Genomic DNA, 24,741 nt, shown 5'->3' with positions numbered 1-24,741 from the left:
ACTTGTTGCAATAGGCACTGATGGAGCAGCAGTGATGCTGGGGAGAAAAATGGAGGAGTTGTGCAGAAGCTAAAAGGACAGAGAAAGCGTTGTTGCAATTCATTGCATGAGTCACCGCTTGGAGCTCAGTGTCAGGGACACAGCAGCCAATAATGAGAGTCATCAGAAGTTAAAGGATCTACTTCTAGGGTTATATTTATTTTATCACAAGTCGGCACTCAACTGTGCAAATCTTAAGAACAGCTATGCTTCTTTGAAAATGAGTACACTATTGTCTACACAAGCAGATGGGACACGATGGGTAGACACTTCTGGCGTGCACTTGACCATTTCCTCAAAGGTTACAAAGCAATCATACAACATCTTGATCAGGTATGTAGACCTCTGCCCCTTCCCTCTGCTCTCTCTCTCTCCAGCCTTCTCTTTCTCCCCATGACTCTCAAGCCCCCTTTCTCTCCATCCATTTCACCCTCCCCACTCTTGTTCCTCCCTATCTGTCCCTTTCCCCCTACCTCTAATTCCTATTATCTCTCCTGTGCTGCTCTCAATCACTCTCTCTCTCTGACTCATTCTCTAGCTCTCCCTCTGTCTCTCAAAATTGAGGAGAGAGAGAGAGAGAGAGAGAGAGAGAGAGAATAAAAAAATGAGAGATAAGCAGGGCAATTATGTATACTTTCTCTTTATTTCTAGGTCCAATCTCCTGAAGCAAAAGGTGTGAGAGGAGAACGGCAAGCAAAAGCCAGATGCTTTTACAGAGCTGCTACAAGTCTGTCAATGGTCCAGTATGCTTGCTTCATGTATGATGTGCTTTTACAGCTATGCAACTTGTCCAACACTCTTCATAACCGAAATGCAAGTGCTGCAGATGTCCTCAACAGTTTGGAAGTGACAAAAAAAAAACATAATTTATGCTTACCTGATAAATTCCTTTCTTCTGTAGTGTGATCAGTCCACGGGTCATCATTACTTCTGGGATATTACTCCTCCCCAACAGGAAGTGCAAGAGGATTCACCCAGCAGAGCCGCATATAGCTCCTCCCCTCTACGTCACTCCCAGTCATTCGACCAAGGACCAACGAGAAAGCAGAAGCCAAGGGTGTAGTGGTGACTGGAGTGTAACTTAAAAAATATTTACCTGCCTTAAAAACAAGGCGGGCCGTGGACTGATCACACTACAGAAGAAAGGAATTTATCAGGTAAGCATAAATTATGTTTTCTTCTGTTAAGTGTGATCAGTCCACGGGTCATCATTACTTCTGGGATACCAATACCAAAGCAAAAGTACACGGATGACGGGAGGGATAGGCAGGCTCTTTATATAGAAGGAACCACTGCCTGAAGAACCTTTCTCCCAAAAATAGCCTCCGAGGAAGCAAAAGTGTCAAATTTGTAAAATTTGGAAAAAGTATAAAGCGAAGACCAAGTTGCAGCCTTGCAAATCTGCTCAACAGAGGCCTCATTCTTGAAGGCCCAAGTGGAAGCCACAGCTCTAGTAGAATGAGCTGTAATTCTTTCAGGAGGCTGCTGTCCAGCAGTCTCATAAGCTAAACGAATTATGCTACGAAGCCAAAAAGAAAGAGAGGTAGCAGAAGCCTTTTGACCTCTCCTCTGACCAGAGTAAACGACAAACAGAGAAGACGTTTGTCGAAATTCCTTAGTTGCCTGTAAGTAAAATTTTAGAGCACGGACTACGTCCAGGTTGTGCAGTAGACGTTCCTTCTTCGAAGAAGGATTTGGGCACAAAGAAGGAACAACAATCTCTTGATTGATATTCCTGTTAGTGACTACCTTAGGTAAGAACCCAGGTTTAGTACGCAGAACTACCTTATCTGAATGAAAAATCAAATAAGGAGAATCACAATGTAAGGCTGATAATTCAGAGACTCTTCGAGCCGAGGAAATAGCCATTAAAAATAGAACTTTCCAAGATAACAACTTTATATCAATGGAATGAAGGGGTTCAAACGGAACGCCCTGTAAAACATTAAGAACAAGGTTTAAACTCCATGGTGGAGCAACAGTTTTAAACACAGGCTTAATCCTGGCCAAAGCCTGACAAAAAGCCTGGACGTCAGGAACTTCTGACAGACGTTTGTGTAACAGAATGGACAGAGCTGAGATCTGTCCCTTTAAAGAACTAGCAGATAAACCCTTTTCTAAACCTTCTTGTAGAAAAGACAATATCCTAGGAATCCTAACCTTACTCCAAGAGTAACCTTTGGATTCACACCAATATAGGTATTTACGCCATATCTTATGGTAAATCCTTCTGGTAACAGGCTTCCTAGCCTGTATTAAGGTATCAATAACTGACTCAGAAAACCCACGTCTTGATAAAATCAAGCGTTCAATTTCCAAGCAGTCAGCTTCAGAGAAGTTAGATTTTGATGTTTGAAAGGACCCTGTATCAGAAGGTCCTGTTTCAGAGGTAGAGACCAAGGTGGACAGGATGACATGTCCACTAGGTCTGCATACCAAGTCCTGCGTGGCCATGCAGGTGCTATTAGAATCACTGATGCTCTCTCCTGTTTGATTCTGGCAATCAATCGAGGAAGCATCGGGAAGGGTGGAAACACGTAAGCCATCCTGAAATCCCAAGGTGCTGTCAGGGCATCTATCAGGACTGCTCCTGGATCCCTGGATCTGGACCCGTAACGAGGAAGCTTTGCGTTCTGTCGAGACGCCATGAGATCTATCTCTGGTTTGCCCCAACGTCGAAGTATTTGGGCAAAGACCTCCGGATGAAGTTCCCACTCCCCCGGATGAAAAGTCTGACGACTTAAGAAATCCGCCTCCCAGTTCTCCACTCCCGGGATGTGGATTGCTGACAGGTGGCAAGAGTGAGACTCTGCCCAGCGAATTATCTTTGATACTTCCATCATTGCTAGGGAGCTTCTTGTCCCTCCCTGATGGTTGATGTAAGCTACAGTCGTGATGTTGTCCGACTGAAACCTGATGAACCCCTGAGTTGTCAACTGGGGCCAAGCCAGGAGTGCATTGAGAACTGCTCTCAATTCCAGAATGTTTATTGGCAGGAGACTCTCCTCCTGACTCCATTGTCCCTGAGCCTTCAGAGAATTCCAGACGGCACCCCAACCTAGAAGGCTGGCGTCTGTTGTTACAATTGTCCAGTCTGGTCTGCTGAATGGCATCCCCCTGGACAGATGTGGCCGAGAAAGCCACCATAGAAGAGAATTTCTGGTCTCTTGATCCAGATTCAGAGAAGGGGACAAGTCTGAGTAATCCCCATTCCACTGACTTAGCATGCACAGTTGCAGTGGTCTGAGGTGTAAGCGTGCAAAGGGTACTATGTCCATTGCCGCTACCATTAAGCCGATTACCTCCATGCATTGAGCCACTGACGGGTGTTGAATGGAATGAAGGGTGCGGCAAGCACTTTGAAGTCTTGTTAGCCTGTCCTCTGTCAGGTAAATCTTCATTTCTACAGAATCTATAAGAGTCCCCAAGAAGGGAACTCTTGTGAGTGGAACGAGTGAACTTTTCTTTTCGTTCACCTTCCATCCATGTGACCTTAGAAATGCCAGTACTAACTCTGTATGAAACTTGGCAGTTTGAAAGCTTGAAGCTTGTATCAGAATGTCGTCTAGGTATGGAGCTACCGAGATTCCCCGCGGTCTTAGTACCGCCAGAAGAGCACCCAGAACCTTTGTGAAGATTCTTGGAGCTGTAGCCAATCCGAATGGAAGAGCCACAAACTGGTAATGCCTGTCTAGGAAGGCAAACCTTAGGTACCGGTAATGATCTTTGTGAATCGGTATGTGAAGGTAAGCATCTTTTAAATCTACAGTGGTCATGTACTGACCCTCTTGGATCATAGGTAAAATTGTCCGAATAGTCTCCATCTTGAACGATGGAACTCTTAGGAATTTGTTTAGGATCTTTAAGTCCAGGATTGGTCTGAAAGTTCCCTCTTTTTTGGGAACCACAAACAGATTTGAGTAAAACCCTTGTCCCTGTTCCGACCGTGGAACTGGATGGATTACTCCCATTAACAAGAGCTCTTGTACGCAGCGTAGAAACGCCTCTTTCTTTGTCTGGATTGTTGACAACCTTGACAGATGAAATCTCTCTCTTGGAGGAGAGTATTTGAAGTCCAGAAGGTATCCCTGAGATATTATCTCTAGCGCCCAGGGATCCTGGACATCTCTTGCCCAAGCCTGGGCGAAGAGAGAAAGTCTGCCCCCCACTAGATCCGATCCCGGATCGGGGGCCCTCAATTCATGCTGTTTTAGGGGCAGCAGCAGGTTTCCTGGCCTGCTTGCCCTTGTTCCAAGACTGGTTAGGTCTCCAGTTTTGTCTGTAGCGAGCAACAGATCCTTCTTGCTTTGGGGCAGAGGAAGTTGATGCTGCTCCTGCTTTGAAATTCCGAAAGGAACGAAAATTAGACTGTTTGGCCTTAGGTTTGGCCCTGTCTTGAGGCAGGGCGTGGCCTTTACCTCCTGTAATGTCAGCGATAATTTCTTTCAAACCAGGCCCAAATAAGGACTGCCCTTTAAAAGCTATATTAAGCAATTTAGGCTTAGAAGTAACATCAGCTGACCCGGATTTTAGCCACAGCGCCCTGCGTGCCTGAATGGCGAATCCTGAATTCTTAGCCGTAAGTTTAGTTAAATGTACTACGGCCTCCGAAATGAATGAATTAGCTAGTTTAAGGACTCTAAGCCTGTCCGTAATGTCGTCCAGAGTAGCTGAACTAATGTTCTCTTCCAGAGACTCAATCCAGAATGCCGCTGCAGCCGTGACCGGCGCAATGCATGCAAGGGGTTGCAATATAAAACCTTGTTGAACAAAAATTTTCTTAAGGTAACCCTCTAATTTTTTATCCATTGGATCTGAAAAAGCACAGCTATCCTCCACCGGGATAGTGGTACGCTTAGCTAAAGTAGAAACTGCTCCCTCCACCTTAGGGACCGTTTGCCACAAGTCCCGTGTGGTGGCGTCTATTGGAAACATTTTTCTAAATATCGGAGGGGGTGAGAACGGCACACCGGGTCTATCCCACTCCTTAGTAACAATTTCAGTAAGTCTCTTAGGTATAGGAAAAACATCAGTACTCGCCGGTACCGCAAAATATTTATCCAACCTACACATTTTCTCTGGTATTGCAACTGTGTTACAATCATTCAGAGCCGCTAACACCTCCCCTAGTAATACACGGAGGTTTTCCAGCTTAAATTTAAAATTTGAAATATCTGAATCCAGTCTGTTTGGATCAGAACCGTCACCCACAGAATGAAGTTCTCCGTCCTCATGTTCTGCCACCTGTGACGCAGTGTCTGACATGGCCCTAATATTATCAGCGCACTCTGTTCTCACCCCAGAGTGATCACGCTTGCCTCTTAGTTCTGGTAATTTAGCCAAAACTTCAGTCATAACAGTGGCCATATCTTGTAAAGTTATCTGTAATGGCTGCCCAGCTGTACTGGGCGCCACCATATCGCGCACCTCCCGAGCGGGAGATGCAGGTACTGACACGTGAGGCGAGTTAGTCGGCATAACTCTCCCCTCGTTGTTTGGTGAAATTTGTTCAATTTGTACAGATTGACTTTTATTTAAAGTAGCATCAATACAGTTAGTACATAAATTTCTATTGGGCTCCACTTTGGCATTGCAACAAATGACACAGGTATCTTCCTCTGAATCAGACATGTTTAACACACTAGCAAATAAACTTGCAACTTGGAATACAATTCTATTAGAATATTATTAAAAACGTACTGTGCCTTTAAGAAGCACAGAAGATTTATGACAGTTGAAAATTAATAAATTGAAACAGTTATAGCCTCAATCCTTGTAAACAACACAACTTTAGCAAAGGTTTGATCCCATTAGCAAAAGACAACTAATTCTGAAAGCAGAAAAAAATTACAGAATAAACGTTTTATATCTCAGACAACTATAATCTCACAGCTCTGCTGAGAGAAATTACCTCCCTCAAAACAAGTTTTGAAGACCCCTGAGCTCTGTAGAGATGAACCGGATCATGCAGGAAATACAATGAGCTGCTGACTGAAATTTCTGATGCGTAGCAAAAGCGCCAAAAAACGGCCCCTCCCCCTCACACACAGCAGTGAGAGAGAACAGAAACTGTCAGAAAAAAGATCAAGCAACTGCCAAGTGGAAAAATAGTGCCCAAACATTTATTCACTCAGTACCTCAGCAAATGAAAACGATTTTACATTCCAGCAAAAACGTTAAACATAATTTCTTAGTTATTAAAAAGTTTTATGTATTTCTTACAGTGTAATTCCAGTGAAGTACCATTCCCCAGAATACTGAAGTGTAAAGTATACATACATGACATTATATCGGTATGGCAGGATTTTCTCATCAATTCCATTGTCAGAAAATAAAAGCTGCTACATACCTCTATGCAGATTCATCTGCCTGCTGTCCCCTGATCTGAAGTTTACCTCTCCTCAGATGGCCGAGAAACAGCAATATGATCTTAACTACTCCGGCTAAAATCATAGTAAAACTCTGGTAGATTCTTCTTCAAACTCTGCCAGAGAGGTAATAACACACTCCGGTGCTATTTTAAAATAACAAACTTTTGATTGAAGATATAAAACTAAGTATAATCACCATAGTCCTCTCACACATCCTATCTAGTCGTTGGGTGCAAGAGAATGACTGGGAGTGACGTAGAGGGGAGGAGCTATATGCGGCTCTGCTGGGTGAATCCTCTTGCACTTCCTGTTGGGGAGGAGTAATATCCCAGAAGTAATGATGACCCGTGGACTGATCACACTTAACAGAAGAAATACTGATCGCTCTGAAAGAGAGGTATGTACTTTTTTGTTTTGTTCTGTAAGAGGTTTTGTTCTTATGTTCATATATGTTCCAGGCCTGTACCTGGGTCACTTCTTCATTCTATTCAGTATGACGAAGAAGGCACAGCTAGGTTTGAAGGAGTTGAGTTCAAAGGAAAGAATGATGCCTTCAAGAGTTCAAAAAAGAAGTTTCTGGAAGCAATACAGTCCAGCTTTGAAGATCGCTTTGAAGACATTGAAGAAGGAGTTCTTCAGGCAACATCGGTGACATCCTTCAAAACATGGCCTAACAAAGAAAACTCAGAAGGTATTTCTACATTTAAAATTTAATTAGAGATGTTCCACTTCTCTAATGCAAAATATTATTAGGACATATTAAACAAAAATATGTTATTGAATTACATATTTTTGTTTAATATGTCCTAATTAGTATAGTTTAATTTTAAAAGAACTAAAAAATATGCATCAAACGTGTTTGCAAGTAATTTCTTGTTTTCTTTCTTCCAGACTTTGGCAATGAAGACATTGGAACTCTGATCAGTCAGTTTCAAACAGTACTAGAGGCACAGGGTGTTAGTTGTGGGAAAATAGTGAATGAATGGACAGTTCTTAAGACTAGTTTATATAACAAGAATGACTATGAGAAGAAGCTGAAAACGGTCACCTGGCCTGAACTTGACAGAGAATTCGGAAATAAATGTGGCCATCTTCTGAGTTTGATGGACTTGATCCTAACCTTGCCAGTCAGCACATCATAATGTGAAAGAGGCTTTTCCAAAATGAAGATGATCAAATGTGACTGGCGCTCCTCCCTCATAACTTCAATATTGTCAGATTTAATGACTGTAAACCTTCATTCTGCACCAGTAGATCAATTTGATCAAAGTGATGCAATAAGGCATTGGGCAACAGCAGGACCACGAAAGAGAAATGTCACATACAAAAGGTCTACAAATGAAACATCAAATATAGTAATTGCTGAGGTTGCAGAGGTTCAAATCCCTTTTGATCATCTTGAAAATGATGAGGAGCAAGCAGAAGAGTTTGAGGTGTCAAGAAGTAATGAGGTTTATGATTGTTTATGTGTATGATTGTTTATGAGTTGAACTTCCCAGAGCACTCTGACTCAGATTGACATCTGTTAACAGTTTCAACAATGTTTCATGTGCAGCATAGATCAGGTACTTTCTGTATTGACTTCAATACAATGACTGAGGCTCAGTTACTAATATTTTATTTTCAATATTTGCTTAAAATATATCAATACTAGTTCACTAAAAGTCTAATTTTGCACTATTAAGTAGTTCAATTATTGTATAATTGGACCAATGTCAGGAATGTATACAAAAAGAAAGAATACAGGTTTGTGAGATTATAACAACAAGGTGTCTTTTGTCCTTTTTAATGTATAATGTACACATATGCAGATGCGCACAGGCGAGTAAATTTCCTTGAGGGCTGGTAATTTTTTTCAGTTACTCGCCCGGTGGACGAGTTCATTTTTTGGGGTAACCATAGGACCTGTATATGTGTATGTATATATATATATATATATATATATATATACACACACACACACACACACATATACATATACATACATACTGTATATATAGTTTTGTTACGTAAATAAAAAGGCTCTATTTCGATTTAAATGAAGTGAAAGGAAAAATGCTAAAAAAAAAATCTGTATTTTGGTCAAGATTTTCTCTGAAATTCCTGGTAGTGAAGGGGTTAAAGTATACAAAGACGACCAAGTAGCTGCCTTACAAATCTGTTCAATGAAAGCTTTATTAGTGAAAGCCCAAGAGGTGGCAACTGCTATAGTAGAATGAGCACTAATTCACCCTGTGGAAGACTTTCCCACTACGAAGTATGCTATGCAAATCAAAGCTTTAAAGGGACATTAAACACCAAATAAATGCAAGACAGAATGAATCATTCATTGAAAAGATTAGTCTAAAAATACAAGAAGCGACCATCAGACCAATTACCTCCATACACTGAGCCACTGATGGCCGAACAGTAGACTGAAGAGAGAGAGAGGCAAGAGGAGAGAAGTTCTGACCTCCGTCAGAAAAATTGTCATAGATAGGGAATCTATGATTGTCCCTAAGAAGCAAACCCTTGGGAACTCTTCTCCAGATTCAGTTTCCAACTGTAGGAACGTAGAAAAGACAACAAGATCTCTGTATGCAAGTTTGCTTGTTGAAAAGATGGCTCCTGAACCAATATGTCGTCCAGATAAGGCACCACCACAATTTCCTGAGACCCGACAACTGCCAAGAGATCCCCCAGAACCTTTGAGAAAATTTTGGGGGCTGTGGCAAGGCCAAACGGAAGAGCAACAAACTGAAAGTGCTTGTCTTGAAAGCGAATCTCAGGAACTGGTGATGATCCCTGTGGATGAGAACATGAAGATAGGTATCCTTCAGGTCTATGGTCATCATGAACTGACCTTCTTGGACCAAGGAAAGAATAGAACAAATGGTTTCCATTTTGAAGGATGGAACCCTGAGAAACTTGTTGAGACACTTTAGGTCCAAAATGGTTCGAAAATTTCCCTCTTTTTTTGGGAACCACAAACAGATTTGAATAAAATCCTAGACCCTGTTCTCTTACTGGAACTATCACTCCCAATGTAGAGAGGTCCTGAATGCACCTTAAGAATGCCTCTCTTTTTACCTGATCCACAGATAAGCTTGAGAGGAGAAATCTGCCTTTGGGAGAATGAGATTTGAATTCTATTTTGTAACCTTGAGATACTATGTCCAAAGCCCAAGGATCTGGGACATCTTGTATACATGCTTGACAAAACAGGTCCCCCCCACTTGATCTGATCCCAGACTGGGGGCTGACCTTTCATACTGACAGACTCAGGTGAGGGTTTCTTTGATTGTTTCCCCTTGTTCCAAGACTGATTGAGTCTCCAAGAAGACTTGAACTGCTGCTGCTTGGAAGATGAAGACTTTTGACCTTTGAAATTACGAAAGGAACGAAAAGTACTTTGACGTCCTTAAGGTTTGTTCTTCTTGTCTTGTAGTAGAAAAGACCCCTTTCCACCCATTATATCAGAAAATTATTACTGCCAGACCAGGCCCAAACAAGGCCTTACCCTTGTAAGGAAGCGCCAGGAGCTTAGACTCAGCTGATCAAGATTTAAGCCACAGGGCCCTATGGGCTAGAACAGTGAAGCCAGACATCTTGGCTTCCAGTCTAATGATTTGCATGTTAGCATCAGAGATAAAAGAATTGGCTAATTTGAGAGCCTTAATACTATCTAGGATCTCCTCCAACGGAGATTCTTCAAAAATTAATTCAGACAAGGCAACGCACCAATAAGATGCCGCACTTGCTACTGTGGCAATACAAACTGCAGATTGCCATTGAATACCCTGATGAACATACATCTTCTTCAAATAAGCCTCCAGCATTTTGTCCATGGGATCCTAGCTATAGGGATCGTAGTTCTCATAGCCAGAGTAGAAATAGCACCTTCTTTACATTTTAAAATATTTTCTAAACATGAGGAACAAAATTGCATAGGTAAAACAATTTTGGCCTCAAAACACAATAAGCATTTATCCATAGGAGCAGACCACTGATTACAAAAATTCCCAAATTAACTGGAATGACCAGAAAATAAAATGACTGTCACTTTAAATTATTTTTAAATTTTTATTTCCTCAGAAAGATATCTCATAGAATTTGTTAAGTTTACTCGCTATCTTAAACAAAAAATAAAACGATACCTCCTCTACACCTCAGATTTACTGAGGTGCCCTACCTGACCCTTCGAAATCAAGAGAACTCAATAGCTGTACAATTGATCGATAAACGATCTGACACTCAGAGGCAGCTTAAAATGGCGCCACTCCGTTCAGGAACTCAGCTGGATGAATGGGAGGGGTCACGTGACCGGCAGAAAATAAAATGCTCAATGAAACTAAAAGCGCGTTTTCTTCAACATAACTGCCGAGTACATTTAGAAAAAGATGACAAAGCTAGATATAACAATCTTGCCCATAATAAAATAACAGTCCCAAAGTTTAAAAGTCTTGCTGAAAAAAAAAAACTTACATAAACAGCCATCCCAAAACCATATGGAAATTAACCCCTTAGTCTCACACAGATACCAAGTGCCTGCACACTGCCAAATAAAATCTTCCCTAAAGAATTAAATATGTCCCAATAATTGCTGCAGAAAACTCTCTTCAGTGCAAGTCTCCAACACCTAGAAGACAAAAGCACTTACCTGCAATCTAGCTGTCCGGTAGGAAGACAGCTCACCAGACATGAAAGGACACATACTCCTTACAGAGACCTGTGGAAAAAGAAAGAACAGAGTAACCAACTCTGGCTTTCTGTGACTATGGCAGCAAATATATTAGGGGAACAAAGTAAGGACCACCTCATCACTTCCTAACTGTTTAAAAACAAAATGTATGCTTACTTGATAAATTTATTTCTTCAAGATATGGTGAGTCCACGAGTTCATCTTAATTACTGTTGGGAATATCACTCCTCGCCAGCAGGATGAGGCAAAGAGCACCACAGTAAAACTATCACTTCCCTACCCATAAACCCCAGTAATTCGACCGAAAGTAAATGGAGAAAGGAAAGCAACACAAGGTGCGGAGGTGTCTGAGGTTTAGTCAAAAACACTTTAAAAGGTAAAAAAATACAAAAGGGTGGGTCCGTGGAAGAAATACATTTATCAGGTAAGCATAAATTTTATTTTTTCTAAAGATATGGTGAGTCCACGGGTTCATCTTAATTACTGTTCGGAACCAATACCCAAGCTAGAAGACACAGATGAATAGGGGGGGATAATTACCAGGATGCCTAAATGGAAGGCACCACCGCTTGAAGAACCTTTCTCCCAAAAGCCGTCTCAGCCGAGATAAAAGTATCAAATCTGTAAAATTTGGAAAAAGTATGTAAAGGAGACCAAGTTGCAGCCTTGCAAATTTGCTCCATAGAAGCTTCATTTTGAAAGCCCAAGAAGAGGCTATGGCCCTGGTGGAATGAGCCTTAATTCTCTCTGTAGGCTGCTTCCCAGCAGACTCATATGCCATGCGAATCACACTTCGCAAACAAAAAGCAAGAGTAGAAGCAGTAGCTTTCTGACCTCTATTCTTCCCAGAAAAAAAAAAAAGAGAGCAGAAGACTTACGAAAGACCTTAGTCGCCTCCAAATAATACTTAAGAGCACGGATCTCGTCCAAATTATGTAACAGACAGTCCTTATCCGAAGATGGCTTCGGACACAGTGAAGGAACTGATTAATATTCTTAATACAAACAACTTTGGGAAGGAATCCCAACTTAGTGCGAAGAACCGCCTTATCCGCATGAAAAATAAGATAAGGAGAATCAAACTGCAAGGTGGAAAGTTTGCATACCCTCCGCACAGAAGAAAAGCGCCAACAGAAACAAAACCTTCCAAGATAGTAACTTAATATCTATAGAATACATTGGCTCAAACGGACGCCGCTGCAAAACCTTAAGAACAAGATTAAGACTCCAAGGTGGAGCAACAGCTTTAAACACAGGCCTGATTCTGACCAAAGCCTGACAAAAAGATTGAACATTTGGCACATCAGCCAAACTCTTATGCAACAGCACAGATAAGGCCGAAATTTGACACTTCAAAGTGCTAACAGATAACCCTTTCTCCAGACCCTCCTGGAGAAAATACAAAATTATTGGAATACTAACCCTACTCCAAGAGTAGCCCTTGGATTCACACCAATAAAGATATTCCCTCCATATCTTATGGTAAATTGTCCTAGAAACAGGCTTACGAGCCTGAATCATAGTCTCAATTACTGACTCTGAGAAACCACACTTTAGAATCAAGCGTTCAATCTCCAAGCAGTCTGTTTCAGAGAAACAAGCTTTGGGTGGAGAAAAGGCCCCTGAAGAAGAAGGTCCTTCCTCAGAGGTAACCTCCACGGGGGTAGAGACGACATCTCCACTAGGTCCGCATACCAGATCCTTCTAGGTCAAGTCGGGCACTTAGAATCACTGATGCCCTTTCCTGTCTAATGCGAGCGATCCCCCAAGGAAGAGCAAACGGAGGAAACAGATAGGCCATTCTGAAGTTCCAAGGGACTGCCAACGCATCCATTAGGCAGGCCTGAGGATCCCTCGATCTGGAACCGTACTTCGGAAACTTGGCATTTTGTCGAGATGCCATCAGATCCAACTCCGGAACCCCTCATTTGGAGATTAACCTGGAGAACACCTCCGGATGAAGTTCCCATTCTCCGGGATGGGAAGTCTGTCTGCTTAGGAAATCCACTTCCCAATTGTCCACGCTCGGGATGTGAATGGCAGAAAGGCAACAACAGTGATCTTCTGCCCACTGAATGATCCAAGTCACCTCCCTCATGGCTAGAGAACTCTGAGTTCCCCCCTGGTGGTTGATGTAAGCCACTGAAGTTATGTTGTCCGATTGGAATCTGATGAACTGGCTCAAAGCCAACTGTGGCCAAGCCAACAGTGCGTTGTAAATTGCTCTCAACTCTAAGATGTTGATCGGTAGATCTGACTCCTCCCGAGACCAAAGACCCTGCGCCTTTAGGGAATTCCAGACTGCTTCCCAGCCCACTAGGCTGGCGTCCGTGGTCACGATCACCCATAAAGGCCAACACAGAAGAGAATCCTTTGTCTTCTGATCTAGAGTTATCTTTGGGGATAGATCCACATAATCTCCATTCCACTGACTGAGCATACACAACTGCAGGGCTCTCAGATGAAATCGAGCAAATGGGACGATGTCCATGGCGGCCACCATCAGAACGATGACTTAAATATATTGGGCGACTGAAGGGTGAGCCGTCTCGTGCAGGGATCGACAAGACAAAAGGAGCTTTGCTATTCTGGTCTCTGTCAGAAAGATCTTTATCAGAACAGAATCTATGATAGTTCCTAGGAAAACAACCCTTGTCGCCGGAACCAGGGAGCTCTTTTCCAAATTTACTTTCCACCTGTGTGATCGGAGAAAGGACAGTAACATCTCCGTGTGAGAGATGCTGCTTGCAAAAAAGAAGGTGCCTGAATCAGAATGTTGTCCAGGTAGGGAGCCACTGCAATCCCCCTGGACCGGACCACAGCTAAGAGGGCTCCAAGAACCTTTGAGAATATCCTGGGAGCCGTGGCAAGGCCACAAACTCCAAGTGTTGGTCAAGAAAGGCAAACCTCAGGAACTTGTGATGATCCCTGTGAATGGGGACATGCAAGTATGCATCCTTTAGATCTATGGTCGTCATGAACTGACCTTCTTGAATCAATGGGAGAATCATACGAATGGTTTCCATCTTGAAGGATGGAACCATGAGGAATTTGTTGAGACATTTTAAGTCTAGAATTGGACAGAAGGTCCCCTCTTTTTTGGGAGCCACAAACAGGTTTGAGTAAAACCCCAGACCCTGTGCCTGCTTTGGAACAGGGACAATCACTCCCAAGGACGAAAGATCTTTGAAGCACTTTCTCTTTATCCGGTCTGCAGATAATCTGGAAAGGTGAAACCTGCCCCTGGGAGGACAATTTTTGAACTCCAACCTGTAGCCCTGAGAAACAATTTCCACAGCCCAAGGGTCTGGAATGTCTCTTATCCAGACCTGAGAGAACTTAGACAGTCTGTCCCCTACCTGATCCAAGCCTGGATCGGGGGCAATTCCTTCATGCAGACTTGGATTCAGCAGCAGGCTTCTTGGCTTGCTTCCCCTTACTCCAAGACTGATTTGGTTTCCAGGATGGATTGTCATTGTCCTGTTTGGATGAAGACGAGGATGGCTTTCCATAAAAAAATTCCGAAAGGAACGAAAATTACTCTGATGTCCCTTTGGTTTGTTCCTCTTATCCTGGGGCAGAAAGGACCCCTTTCCGCCTGTAATGTTGATTTCGACCAACCCAGGTACAAATAAGGTCTTTCCCTTGTAAGGAAGCGCCATCAGCTTGACCTTAGACAAAACAATGGCTGACCAAGTCTTTAGACTGGTTAAAACTGCAAAACTGAAAGCCTTAGCTCCCAGTCTAAGGACCTGAAGGACAGCATCTGCAATATAGGAATTCACTAACTAGAGAGCTCTTATCCTGTCCTGAATCTCGTCCTGTCCTGAAAGGCATCTCTTCCTGGAGAGAGTCCGACAAGGCCTCAAACCAATAGGAAGCTGCACTAGTCACTGAGGCAATACATACTACTGGCTGCAATTGGAGACCAAGATGTACATAAATCTTTTTCAAATAAGCCTCCATCTTTTTATCCATGGGATCTTTGAAAGAGCAACTATCCTCAATAGGTATAGTAGTTCTCTTGGCCAGGGTAGAAATGGCCCCTTCAACCTTGGGCACCGAAGAATAAGACTCCTTGATAGATGACTCCACCGGAAACATTTTCCTAAACGACGGTGTAAAAGCCACTCCTGGCTTCTCCCACTCCTGAGCTATGAAGAGGAAGGAACGTCAAAAAAACTATTAAGTTTATTAGACTTCTTAGGCATAACTACCGCCTGGGTCTCCGAGTGATCCAAGGTAGCTAAGACCTACTTTAACAGTAATCGAAGGTGTTCAAGCTTAAATCGGAAGGAAGATCCTTCACCATCAGAAGAAGGCATTATACTGTCCGAATCTGAGTTTTCACCCTACGAATGAGAGTCTTCATCATCCTCAGATCTTAGAGGACCCTGAGGCTCAGTGCCAGGGACAGATACCATATTATCTTAGATTTCCTCTTGCGCTTCCCTGTAAATCTGGGAAACTCGGCTAAGGCTGCAGATACCGCTGAGGATACCTGTGCAGCAATCGCTGCCTTTAAAAACACTCCACTGGGAGTTAGCAAGGAACCGCAGGACACAGTGTTAGACGCCATAGAGGCTTGGGACGAAATAGGGGATGGCCCTGGTAACACCTGGACAGCATCCTCTTGAGAGACATTAGGCTCCACATTAAAAAACGGATCCTTACCCTGTAATGTTTGTTTAACAGAGGAGGAAAAGAATTGCATAGGTGCTGCAATTTTTGCATCTAAACACAATAAACAAGGATTGAATTGAGCGGACTCCTGATCCATGTCAGACATGCCTGATTATTATCCCCACGGGCCGTTACCGCATGCGGTTAGTGCCAAAGTATACAGATAAAGCAGTAACAAAAATTAAGGAGCTAAAAACACCATTACTTGTCTAAAGGGGATAAATTAACACAGCTAATGGTTATTAATGAAGCAGCTTATGCCGGCAGTTGAGTGTTGTCGCTCCGACTAAACCTCCCTCCAAACCTCAGTATACTAAGGCACCCTTACCACCACTGTGCAACGGGATCCTCCGACCTCTCCTTATATGCGCTACCTCATGAAACACAGCCGCATATAATGAAACCACCTCCATAGTGAACAGAGCAGAGAGGAAGGCCCGATTACGCAAGCAAACGTAAGGGAAGTGCGAAAACCTCCCGCAGAACAATGGAGAAGGAGGGGGCGTGGTCAAGCTGAATCCACACGTTGCAATAGTGAGAAGAAACGAAAACGCATACTTTAGGAAAAAGTACCCAACACACAGCACCCACCTAAAATGAGCCCCCTGTTAGGTTAGAATTAACCATATCAGTCTCTCAATAAAGCACTGTGTCTGCAGTCATGTCTTAGCAAAGCCCTTACACCAGGGTAAGCTAATATAGTCCCTATACACATAGCAAGGTAGAAAAATTCTCAAGTGCCCCTTCTCCCATATGGAAGACCAGCACTTACCTGCTCAGCTGTCCGACATGAAGACAGTCCCTAGGTATGAGAGGACACCTCTTCCTCACGGACACCTGGTCAAAATGCAGATAAAGTAACCAACTTTGGTATCTGAGTTTAGGGCAGCAAAAGTGGGGAAACACAGCAAGTACCTCTTTGCAAGTTCCCCACTGCTTTAAAGTCACCACAGCTCGACCCCAAAGACTAACGTGGAGCATAGCTATACCCTGAAAACTTGCTTGAAGTAACCCATCTTCTCATAAAAAATATTTTAAATTACACACTAAACTTCACCTCCCCTATGTACGAGAGGCAAAGAGAATGACTGGGGTTTATGGGTAGGGATGTGATACTTAACAGTTTTACTGTGGTGCTCTTTGCCTCCTCTTGCTGGCAAGGAGTGAAATTCCCAACAGTAATTAAGATGAATCCATGGACTCAACATATCTTTAGAAGAAATCCACCACTACTCTTACTCAAGAGATTGACGTGGACACAGCTAAACTCAAATCCTTGCTTGCAGGGAAAAGTACCCAAAAAAGGAATCAATATCTTAAGACACCAAACTTAACCTCCTCCATTGACAGAGGCAAAGAGAATGGCTGGAGGTTATGGGTAAGGGAAGTGACTTAACAGCTCTGCTGTGGTGCTCTTTGCCTCCTCCTGCTGGCCAGGAGTAAACATCCCACTTGTTATTGGAATGACATTGTGGACTCTCCCCGTCTTAGGAAAGAAAGAAAATAAAGATAATCCATCACTAAAACAGCCATTACGGATGCTAAGGAGGAGGTGATGATTTATATCCTCTAAGGGGAGCTTTGTTCGGTCCATACTGATGAAGAAAGTCCTACTGCTCAGTGAATAGGCTGCAATAGGAGGAAAAAACTGAATTTATGCTTACCTGATAAATTACTTTCTCTTGTGGTGTATCCATTCCACGGATTCATCCTTTACTTGTGGGATATTCTCCTTCCCTACAGGAAGTGGCAAAGAAAGCACACAGCAGAGCTGTCCATATAGCTCCCCCTCTAGCTCCAACCCCCAGTCATTCAACCAAAGGTTAGGAAGAAAAAGGAGAAACCATAGGGTGCAGTGGTGACTGTAGTTTAAACAAAAAATTATTACCTGACTTAATCGCCAGGGCGGGCCGTGGACTGGATACACCACAAGAGAAAGTAATTTATCAGGTAAGCATAAATTCTGTTTTCTCTTGTAAGGTGTATCCAGTCCACGGATTCATCCTTTACTTGTGGGATACCAATACCAAAGCTTTAGGACACGGATGAAGGGAGGGAACAAGACAGGTACCTTAAACGGAAGGCACCACTGCTTGTAAAACCTTTCTCCCAAAAATAGCCTCCGAAGAAGCAAAAGTATCGAATTTGTAAAATTTGGAAAAAGTATGCAGCGAAGACCAAGTCGCTGCCTTACAAATCTGTTCAACAGAAGCCTCGTTTTTAAAAGCCCATGTGGAAGCCACTGCTCTGGTAGAATGAGCAGTAATAGTCTCAGGAGGCTGCTGGCCAGCAGTCTCATAGGCCACACGGATGATGCTTTTCAGCCAAAAGGAAAGAGAGGTAGCAGTCGCTTTCTGACCTCTCCTCTTACCAGAATAGATAACAAACAAGGAAGATGTTTGTCTGAAATCCTTAGTTGCTTGTAAATAGAACTTTAAAGCACGAACCACATCAAGATTGTGTAACAGACGTTCCTTCTTCGAAGAAGGGTTAGGACACAGAGAAGGAACAACAATTTCCTGGTTAATATTCTTGTTAGAAACAACTTTAGGAAGAAAACCAGGTTTGGTACGCAAAACTACCTTATCTGCGTGGAACACCAGGTAAGGTGAATCACACTGTAAGGCAGATAATTCTGAGACTCTTCGAGCAGAAGAGATAGCTACCAAAAACAAAACTTTCCAAGATAACAACTTAATATCTATGGAATGTAAAGGTTCAAACGGAACCCCTTGAAGAACTGAAAGAACTAGATTTAGACTCCATTGGGGAGCCACAGGTTTATAGACAGGCTTGATTCTGACTAAAGCCTGAGTAAACGCTTGAACGTCTGGTACCTCTGCCAGACGCTTGTTTAAAAGAATAGACAGAGCAGATACCTGTCCTTTTAAGGAACTAGCTGACAATCCTTTCTCCAATCCTTCTTGGAGGAAAGACAGTATCATGGGAATCCTAATCTTACTCCATGAGTAACCCTTGGATTCACACCAACAGAGATATTTCCACCATATCTTATGGTAGATTTTCCTGGTGACAGGCTTTCTAGCCTGAATCAGGGTATCTATAACTGACTCAGAAAAACCACGCTTTGATAGAATTAAGTGTTCAATCTCCAAGCAGTCAGACGCAGAGAAATTAGATTTGGATGCTTGAACGGACCCTGTATTAGAAGATCCTGCCTCATTGGCAGTGTCCATGGTGGGACAGACGACATGTCCACTAGGTCTGCATACCAAGTCCTGCGTGGCCACGCAGGCGCTATCAGAATCACCGAAGCCTTCTCCTGCTTGATTCTGGCGACCAGACGAGGGACAAGGGGAAACGGTGGAAAAACATAAGCCAGATTGAAGGACCAAGGCGCTGCTAGAGCTTCTATAAATACCGCCTTGGGATCCTGGGACCTGGACCCGTAGAGAGGAAGTTTGGTGTTCTGACGGGACGCCATCAGATCCAACTCTGGAATGCCCCATAGCTGAGTCAGCTGGGCAAACACCTCCGAATGGAGTTCCCACTCCCCCGGGTGAAATGTCTGACGACTTAGAAAATTCGCCTCCCAGTTGTCTACTCCTGGGATGTGAATTGCTGAGAGATGGCAGGAGTGATCCTCCGCCCACCTGATTATCTTGGTCACTTCCGTCATCGCTAGGGAACTCTTTGTTCCCCCTGATGATTGACGTAAGCTACAGTCGTGATGTTGTCCGACTGAAATCTGATGAATTTGGCCGCAGCTAGTTGAGGCCATGCCTGAAGAGCATTGAATATCGCCCTCAGTTCCAGAATGTTTATCGGGAGAAGAGTTTCTTCCCGAGACCATAAGCCCTGAGCTTTCAGGGAGTCCCAGACCGCACCCCAGCCTACCAGACTGGCGTCGGTCGTTAAAATGATCCACGCTGGCCTGCGGAAATATATTCCCTGAGACAGGTGATCCTGAGACAACCACCAGAGAAGAGAATCTCTGGTCTCCTGGTCCAACTGAATTTGAGGAGACAAATCTGCATAATCCCCATTCCACTGTTTGAGCATGCATAGTTGAAGTGGTCTGAGGTGTACCCGAGCAAAAGGGACTATGTCCATTGCTGCTACCATTAATCTGATTGTCTCCATGCACTGAGCTACAGATGGCCGGGGAATGGAATGAAGAACTCGGCAAGTAGTTAAGAGTTTTAACTTTCTGACCTCCGTCAGAAATATTTTCATTTCTACCGAGTCTATTAGAGTCCCTAGGAAGGGAACCCTTGTGAGCGGGGAAAGATAACTCTTTTTGATGTTCACCTTCCACCCATGAGACCTCAGAAAGGCCAATACAATCTCCGTGTGAGACTTGGCTCTTTGGAAAGACGGCGCCTGAATTAAGATGTTGTCTAGGTAAGGCGCCACTGCTATGCCCCGCGGCCTTAGAACCGCCAGGAGGGACCCTAGCACCTTTGTGAAAATTCTGGGAGCAGTGGCTAAGCCGAAGGGAAGAGCCACAAACTGGTAATGCTTGTCCAGAAAAGCAAACCTGAGAAACTGGTGATGATCTTTGTGGATAGGAATGTGTAGGTATGCATCCTTTAGATCCACGGCAGTCATATATTCACCTTCCTGGATCATTGGTAAGATTGTCCGAATGGTCTCCATTTTGAATGATGGGACTCTGAGGAATCTGTTTAGAATTTTTAGATCCAGGATGGGTCTGAAAGTACCCTCTTTTTTGGGAACCACAAACAGGTTTGAGTAAAAACCCAACCCTTGTTCCGCAATTGGAACTGGGTGGATCACTCCCATGGTATGTAGATCTTCTACACAGCGTAAAAATGCCTCTTTCTTTGTCTGATCTGTAGACAGACGAGAAATGTGGAACCTTCCCCTTGGAGGAGAGTCCTTGAATTCTAGAAGATATCCCTGGGGTACAATCTCTAATGCCAAAGGATCGTGTACATCTCTTGCCTAGGCCTGAGCGAAGAGAGAGAGTCTGCCCCCTACTAGATCCGGTCCCGGATCGGGGGCTACCCCTTCATGCTGTCTTGGTGGCAGCTGCAGGCTTTTTGGCCTGTTTACCCTTATTCCAGCCCTGGTAAGGTTTCCAGGTTGCCTTGGGCTGTGAAGCATTACCCTCTTGCTTTGCAGCCGGAGAAGATGAAGCGGGGCCGCTCCTGAAATTACGAAAGGAACGAAAATTAGCTTTGTTCTTTGTCTTAAAGGACTTGTCAACGGGGGAAAAGGCCATGCTCTCCCTAAGGACATCTGAAATAATCTCTTTCAATTCAGGCCCAAAGAGGGTCTTTCCTTTGAAAGGGATGTTCAAAAGCTTGGAATTTGATGACACATCGGCCGACCAGGACTTTAGCCATAGCGCCCAGCGCGCTAAAACGTCGAAACCTGAAATTTTTGCCGCTAACTTAGATATTTGGAAAGCGGCGTCTGTGATAAAAGAATTAGCAAGCTTTAGAGCCTTAATTCTATCCATAATTTCCTTATATGAGGTCTCCGTCTGGAGCGAGTCTTCCAGCGCCTCAAACCAGAAAGCAGCTGCAGTAGTTACAGGAATAATGCAGGCAATAGGTTGGAGAAGAAAACCTTGTTGAACAAAAATTTTCTTAAGTAAACCCTCTAACTTTTTATCCATAGGGTCTTTAAAAGCACAACTGTCTTCAATTGGTATGATTGTGCGCTTAGCAAGTGAAGAAACAGCCCCCTCCACCTTAGCGACCGTCTGCCACGAGTCCCGCATGGGGTCAGATATGGGGAACATTTTCTTAAAAACAGGAGGGGGAACAAAGGGGACGCCTGGTCTATCCCACTCCCTAGTAACGATATCCACAATCCTCTTAGGGACCGGAAACGCATCAGTGTAAACAGGGACCTCTAGGTACTTGTCCATTTTACACAATTTCTCTGGGACCACCAAAGGGTCGCAGTCATGCAGAGTAGCCAATACCTCCCTGAGCAAAACGCGGAGGTGTTCTAGCTTAAATTTAAAAGCCAATGTCTTCTCTCTCAGACATCAAATCCCTCGCTCCCACTTCAGAGCGTTGTGAGGGTATATCGGATACGGCTACCAAAGCATCAGAATGCTCATAATCTGTTCTTAAAACAGAGCTATCACGCTTTGCAGGTAACACGGGCAGTTTAGATAAGAAAGCTGCAAGAGAATTATCCATGACTGCCGCTTAGTCTTGTAATGTAAAAGGGTTAGACGCCCTAGAAGTACTAGGCATCGCTTGAGCGGGCGTAACTGGTTGTGACACTTGGGGAGAGGCAGGCGGGCTACCCTCGTTACCTTCAGTCTGAGAATCATCTTGGGCCACATTCTTAAGTGCAACAATATGATCTTTAAAGTGTATAGACATATCGGTACAAGTGGGACACATTCTGAGAGGGGGTTCCACCATGGCTTCTAAACACATTGAACAAGGATTTTCCTTGGTGTCAGACAATGTTTAATAGACTAGTAGTATACACAAACAGGCTTGGAAATCACTTTAATCAATTAAAAAACACAATTTGAAAAAACGTTACTGTGTCTTTAAGAGATAAAAAAGGCACACAATTTTGCAAAACTGCAAAAAAATGCAGTAATCTTTTTGAAATTTTCACAGTATGTACCTAAAGCCTTAGTAAGATTGCACCACTAGCAAGCAAAATGATTAACCCCTTAATGCCCAAACCGCAGCAGCCTAAAGCCAATAACCGGTTAAAATTACTACAGCACCTTGCCACAGCACTGCTGTGGCCCTACCTGCCCTTAGGGACCAGATTTGGGGGAATATAGCTTCCTTTAGGCCCTCAAACAGCAGCAGGACCTTCCATGTGAAGCAGCATGAACTTCTATGCAATTCTAACGCATCTGAGGCGCGAAATTAGGCCCCTCCCACTCTACTCCGGAGCTGTGAGGCCTAAGAAACCACTTCTAAGTGAATAAAAAAATAGCCATGTGGGTAACAACCCCAGAAAGAACCCAAAAGGACTTTCAAAGTGTCTTACAAACGATATTTTCCTAAAAAAAAACAATCGATTGCCCTGAATTAGTGTCAACCAGCATAATTAGCCCTGTTATGTAAGCATTCAATTCCTTACTAAGTCTGTGAACATAGCTTACCCTCCCCTCATGGGGATATTGTCAGTCTCTTCTAGCATTATCTCAGTCTTGTCTAGAAATAAATGACTGAACATACCTTATTGCAGTCTACCCTGCAAACCGTTCCCCCCAACTGAAGTTTTCTGGTACTCTTCAGTCCTGTGTGGGAACAGCAGTGGATTTTAGTTACAACATGCTAAAATCATCTTCCTCTCAGCAGAAATCTTCATCACTTTTCTGCTAGAGAGTAAATAGTACAAACCGGTACCATTTAAAATAACAAACTTTTGATTGAAGATAATAAAAACTACAATTCTAACACCATATTCACTTTACCCTCCCGAGAGAGACCCTAGTGCTTAGAGCCGGCAAAGAGAATGACTAGGGGGTGGAGCTAGAGGGGGAGCTACATGGACAGCTCTGCTGTGTGCTCTCTTGGCCACTTCCTGTAGGGAAGGAGAATATCCCACAAGTAAAGGATGAATCCGTGGCCTGGATACACCTTACAAGAGAAATATCAATCTTTTTCAAAGGGCATTTCATAAATCAAGATCAGATCTACTAATTATATAGTTCTTTTGTTTGTTTTTTTTAAAGTGAATGTGAATTTTGAGGCTAAAGTGCCCGGTTTTTAAAAATTTGATTAAAAACAGGGGCACTTTAAGTCATCAAAATTGACATTTCACTTGTGTTGGGAAAAAATACTTACCTTTTAATCTTGATAGCTGCTCCAGCTTCCTCCGCCCATCGCAAAGCCTCTTCCTGGGTATAAAATGAGGAATCTGGCTTCCCCCAATCATGGCGTTGAATCAGACACCGTCAGAAATGGCTTGCGACGACCGGAGAAAGCTGGAGCGGCAGTGAGGTTTAAAAGGTAAGTATTTTTTCACAACACGAGTGAAATGTAAATTTTTATGACTTAAAGTGATTCTGTTTTTACCCGAATTTTTAAAAAACGGGCACTTTAGCCTCAAAAAAAAAAATGTATGCTTACCTGATAAATTTCTTTCTCTTGTGGTGTATCCAGTCCACTGGTTCATCCATTACTTGTGGGATATTCTCCTTCCCAACAGGAAGTTGCAAGAGGACACCCACAGCACAGCTGTCTATATAGCTCCTCCCCTAACTGCCACCCCCAGTCATTCGACCAAAGACCAGCAAGAAAAAGGAGAAACTATAGGGTGCAGTGGTGACTGTAGTTTAAAAATAATAAAAAACCTGCCTTAAAGTGACAGGGCGGGCCGTGGACTGGATACACCACAAGAGAAAGAAATTTATCAGGTAAGCATAAATTTAGTTTTCTCTTGTAAGGTGTATCCAGTCCACGGGTTCATCCATTACTTGTGGGATACCTATACCAAAGCTTTAGGACACGGATGAAGGGAGGGACAAGGCAGGAACTTAAACAGAAGGCACCACTGCCTGCAAGACCTTTCTCCCAAAAATAGCCGCAGAGGAAGCAAAAGTATCAAATTTGTAGAATTTAGAAAAAGTATGAAGCGAAGACCAAGTCGCCGCCTTACAAATCTGTTCAACAGAGGCCTCATTTTTAAAAGCCCATGTGGAAGCTACCGTTCTAGTGGAATGAGCTGTAATTCTTTCAGGAGGCTGCTGGCCAGCAGTCTCATAAGCTAAACGGATTATACTTCTCAGCCAAAAAGAAAGAGAAGATGCCGAAGCCTTTTGGCCTCTCCTCTGTCCAGAGTAGACAACAATCAATGAAGATGTTTGACGAAAATCCTTAGTAGCTTGTAAATAAAACTTTAAAGCACGAACCACGTCAAGATTGTGTAATAGACGTTCCTTCTTTGAAGAAGGATTAGGACACAGTGACAGAACTACAATCTCCTGATTGATATTCTTATTAGATACCACCTTAGGAAGAAATCCAGGTTTGGTACGCAACA

At 43.3% G+C, this 24,741-nt stretch overlaps 1 protein-coding gene across 2 annotated transcripts in view; it reads right to left on the bottom strand.

Moving 5' to 3' along the window:
• The window catches only part of LOC128648365 (dual specificity testis-specific protein kinase 1), a 288,549-nt gene that overhangs the window by 140,772 nt on the left and 123,036 nt on the right, over positions 1–24,741 (bottom strand). The window lies entirely within an intron of this gene.

Source organism: Bombina bombina, chromosome 2, assembly GCF_027579735.1.
Source record: "Bombina bombina isolate aBomBom1 chromosome 2, aBomBom1.pri, whole genome shotgun sequence".
Lineage (NCBI taxonomy): Eukaryota > Metazoa > Chordata > Amphibia > Anura > Bombinatoridae > Bombina > Bombina bombina.
This window is presented reverse-complemented; position numbering and strand designations above follow the sequence as displayed.